The sequence below is a fragment of the Limulus polyphemus genome, unplaced genomic scaffold (genome assembly GCF_000517525.1).
Source record: "Limulus polyphemus unplaced genomic scaffold, Limulus_polyphemus-2.1.2 Scaffold3834, whole genome shotgun sequence".
NCBI lineage: Eukaryota > Metazoa > Arthropoda > Merostomata > Xiphosura > Limulidae > Limulus > Limulus polyphemus.
This window is the reverse complement of record NW_013669444.1, coordinates 65,507-70,803: the sequence shown is the minus strand read 5'-3', so window position 1 is coordinate 70,803 and position 5,297 is coordinate 65,507. Positions and strand designations below refer to the sequence as shown.

The 5,297-nt window shown below is 28.7% G+C and overlaps 1 long non-coding RNA gene across 1 annotated transcript; it reads right to left on the bottom strand.

Annotated features, from left to right (window-relative positions):
- Positions 1 to 614: 614 nt before the first annotated feature.
- On the bottom strand, positions 615 to 5,036 carry LOC106470126. Its single transcript, XR_001291473.2, has 3 exons — positions 4,956 to 5,036; positions 1,924 to 1,978; positions 615 to 705 (listed from the first exon to the last, which is right to left on the bottom strand). It is a non-coding gene; the product is annotated as an uncharacterized LOC106470126 (long non-coding RNA).
- Positions 5,037 to 5,297: the final 261 nt, after the last annotated feature.

Genomic DNA, 5,297 nt, shown 5'->3' with positions numbered 1-5,297 from the left:
CAAAGAAACAAACTTTATGACCATGTTTTAGAAGTGAAAGATATGTAAGTATAACATATCTGATTAACTTAATCATCCCATGAATATGTTGTACATTTAAATTTCCAACATAAATAAATTGTTTTTTGCTTTTCAAAAACAAATAGTATAATTTTTGTTATCATCTACTTTTCAGAGTAAATGTAACTGGGATATAAAGATGGAATCATATGGATATTCTGATTTAATGTTAGTTCCTGCAAATGGCAAGTGTTGATCACTGCATAGCCAAAACAAGCAAGGCATTATGACATAACACTTGAGGAAATAACAACAGACCCCTTGGCACGTTGTGGCTGTCTTATTCATTTCAACATTCACCCATCTGGCTATATCCAGACTCAATTTTATAAGTTTTTATGAATTAAGTCATGGAAAATACTAACTCAGAAAATTAGGAGTAATTCAAATAATAACAATACATTGCTGCAGTTTTGAAAGGTGCATTCCTTTTTGAATACATTATTCAATTTTTGCTGTACATTTTAAATCACTACAAACTTAAAATGTAATTAGTATCCACAGGTTTATTTGGCACAAATAGCTGATATAATTGCTTTGAATTACTAACCTCTTCATTATCTTGTTCTTCACCTGAATACATTGATTGGGAAATATTTTGATACACATCAGAAGAAAGTTCAAAGTCTTTTGATATTTCAAAATCTAGAAGAAATGTAATGACTTTTGAAAAATAAGTTTATTTAAATATGACAGAACTATAGGCTCAATTTTTTTTTCTTTTTTTGTAAACTAAAAGTTTACTTCTGCAAAAATTGATGTTAACAAACAGTGAAATTAAACAGTTAAAGTGAAATATAGTTAACATGCTAATACAAGGTTCAACTATACCTCATTTTAGATGTTTTTGTTTTGTAATATCTCCAATTTCTATCTATAACATAAACAAAGTTTCAATACAATAAATAAATACACACTTATTCAGAACTTCACTTTCATTAAACTTGAAAAATAAAAAGGGAAGGGAAGCAAAGATACAGATGAAAAGCTAGTGTAAGTGGTCCAAGACAACAAAAAATATTTTCAAATTATTTAAACTGATGATCTTTTGCTTTGAAGACATATACACATATAATATAAAAGAACTGTATTAGGCGTAATAATACAGAACACGTCCCTTTATTACATTTTGTAAAGCTGTTCATTAATGGTTCTTAAAATATAAACCAGCGTGTATAAGAATGGCCAGGTTAAAGGTTGTTCTAGTTCATACATATTAACTGTTTTCTTTCATTTTTTTTCACTATAGGATTCATTTTGCAATACAAGTAGCTATCCATAACATCTTAAAATTTATAGCTGCAGAAATGAGCTAAAATGGAAACTACATTTTTTCCCCTAGACTTGTGGCAATAAACTTTAAATCCAAACTAATGGAACAATACCAATTCTAAATGGAAACTAGTTTTGACATGTCCTATATAGTTTATTTATTTATTTTTTATTGTGGTAATAACATTCTAGCAACAACCAGGTATCATAAATACCTTTACCCTTTGTCTAGTATTTTCTTTGCTTACATAACATGACGTGACAATTTGCTGTTCAACACAAGGTAAAATTTTGCCTCTCACTATCTAACCACGTCACTTTTATGTAAGCCACTCAAATAAATTTTAGTTTATTTAAACACTTACGAACTGTTTAATTTGCAAACCTCTTATCATAAACAAAACACCTAAAAGTCACATTTCTAACTTAAATTCTTTATAATTTTTATTATGTTTGTTATAAAAATAATTAAACAATATCATTCATGCACAAATCTAACAACATTTCCAGCTTTGAGATATACATTTTTATTACTTTTATTTTTAATAATAATTAGTTTCTACAGGCTGGATGTTAAAAAATACATCTTACCTTGAAACTTTAACTCTGTTTGTTCCAGTTGATTGCTTCTTGGTTTTTGTTCATTCTGTGATATATGATGAAATACCATGTTATGATAATACAAACACATTGTTCTATCCCATGAAATAAAATAAGCAATACCTCAGTTGTGACATAAAAAATAAATTGACAAAAGCTACATGTTAGATAATTCTTATCATAAACTTGAAGCTTCTCTTTGTCCTTAAAGAAAGAAAATTATACAGTGTTTCAAAATAGTGAACACTAGATCTAGGCAATTAGTGGAATTTTCTAACTGATTAATTGAGGAGCTCATTAATCAATTACATTCAACTAATCCATTATTCTCACTACAAACAAACTTGTATCACGACCAATTTGGTTTTCATACGACAGAGCACAAATAATCCATTGTGTAGCTTTGTGCTTAACTAACAAACAAACATAATGGCAACATTTTTATTACTTGGATAACTGAAAAAGTCAAAAATATCATTAACCAGAAACACTAATTTTGATTAATTTATTATTTTCATGAGCCATAATATTAATAGTTAAACTTGGACAAAGTTGAATTAATCAAAAATCATAATGGCAATTTTTCGATCCATCTAGTTAGAATGACTAGAAAACTAATTTTGATTAGTTGATTATTTGTGAAACAATAAATGATTTAATCATAATTTTTATTATAAGATAGTGCTACAAAAATAGGAAAAATCAGAAATACTAATTTTGATTAGTTGATTATTTTTGAGACATTGATCAACTGAATTGTAATTTTGATTACTGGATAGTTGGAATAATCAAAATCATTAATAATCAGAAACATCACTTCATTATTTTTTATGACTGTAATTAATTTAATCACAATTTTGATTAATTTATGTGATACAAATAAATGTAATTAATGCTGACAGGTTATTGATTAATCAAGCTAATTACCCAGCTCTAGTGTACACTGTAATGATATCAAAACAGTCAAGATATTTTGCATTAAATTCCCAGTACATGTATGTAATGTATATTTGTTGATGGAATCCAATAAGGGTTAAATATAAGATAAGCAAAGGCATGAACACAAACGAAAAACTCAACAAAACACCAAAACTAAACATTTTACCACTTTATTTATCGCTATCATGATGCATTGTCATAACTTGATAGAAAATAGTAAAGCTCTATAATACAGATATCTTTATTCATACAAGGAGCATTAGAATGACAATAACAACAGTTGGCAATCTAGTCAACTGAAGTCACTCCTACACTAAGATGAAAAAAACAAAAAATAAGTATCTGACTCAAATCAAATATAGCTCTAGAAAATTTTACATAAACTCCTATTACAAATCTTTAAACAAATGTAAAGTAGGAAAACACACCATATCGTCAATCAGTTTTATTCTACAAGTTTATAATCTACCAATAAATAACCTGGCTAGAGATCAAGATTAAATCTGAACACTTACATCTATAATATTCAAGTTTGCCTTTTTATCACCTTTTATTCCACCAAACATGCCACATACAGGAAGCTTACCCAGTCTGGTAACAATCAAGTCAAATCACTACTAGGTTTTTCCATGTTCCCCATAAAACTAAGTCCAAAGCTATCATGGTGTTTTAAAGGAAACCTCACCACAGTTTTATAAAAGGTTACAATAGCCTTCTTGCTTTTAAATTCAACATAAATATAATCCAAAATTTTGTTAACCACAACTAAACACAGAAGAAAGTTTTATAGTGTGATCAAAAATCATATTCTAATTCTCTTTCCGTACCTCTCACAACACCAATGATACTCTCACAGAAGAAGCAATTCCTTTCCACATTACCATATACTATACAACAAGTGCATAACTTTACACTTTTTAATAACAGTGGCCTACATGTAGTCACTAAATAACCAGCTTTTCCCAGCACCTTAGTACTATATACAAGTATAGCTGTCCAAAAGGCTATTCAGATCAATAACAAAATCACTTAAAAACTTAGAAATTAGATTATATAATATTGTAGTGTACACTTCTTTTTAATATGTTCTTGAAAAAGTATATCAGCGTGCAAGTCTATACATCCTTTTATTTTTCTACATATATTAAATTTTAGAATTGTACATGGAGATGCCATTTCTGGTGTGCTTTTTTTTTAGTTGTGTTCACTAAGTTATCTGCAACACACAGTACTATAACCCAGCTTATTTCTTTCTTAACCCAGAAATTAACAACAACAAAAAAAAAACCACTGAAAACATATTTGAATCATCAGTCCCTCAAGGCTGTTCCTGTACACCCATCCACAAAAAATAAGTAAAAGTTTAATTTCATCTATTATTTTTCATGAAATAATCTATATTCCTCTCTTAAACCCCCATAAAGTGCTGGTAGCAACTACTGCTGATGACAACTTATTCCACTGTCAGGTGGTGTTCCTTTGTTTTTTGGTAGAAAAATGAAACTGTCTTACAAATCTTAAACTTGTGTCCTGTTGTCTTCAGAATACAACATGAAAAAATCAAGGTCTTTATATTTAACCCCCAAGTTGTGGCTGAATAACCTTATACACTCCAAAAAAGACTATCTTTTACTCTCTTTTTTTTTCTCAAGAGAAAATAAGAGATCTTAACCTATCCCTATAATATAACTTTTCCATCTCCAGGATCTTCATAACAACCCTACTATGAATACTTTCCAATAAGTTAATATCTTTTGTTAGATAGGAAGACCAAAACTGTGAACAGTATACTAAGTGTAGCTTATCTAGTGATATGTACAGAGAGTTAATACACTTTTTTGATTTGTAATTAGTTTTTAAGTACACTAAAATTTTATTACTTTTACTACTAGCAACAGAGCAGTACTAGTAGTAGTAATATTAATATTGCCCTAACAATATACTGTTTTAGTTATGTTGACGCAAGAAATTTGATGAAACCTTGTTGTAAAATATAAGACCAAGTGAAGTCAAATACAATCACACAGTTTGCCATTCAGCCTTAGAGATAAAATAATATTATTATTAATAACTCATAATCCTACTTCGACATCGATAATAGCGGATTCCTGAACTTCTGCCATGCTTGACACGTCATACAACTTATTTTGTTCGACATAAATAAGCCACAAAATAAAAATATATAAATATATTTAAAAAACACGCACATACAAATAAACATATTGGTACAGTAAAATAAATAGAATATTGGCTAAGGAAAAGCTATAGTACGATATATGTCATAGAAATTTCGTTAGACCATAACTTTCATATTTTGTAACAGAGTGGTATTCTCAGGTAACCCGATTTTTCAACAAAAGTGAGATAAATAATCTTGCAGATGACAGCAGATCCACTTGGAAATTAAAGACAGTTCTGTATGAGAG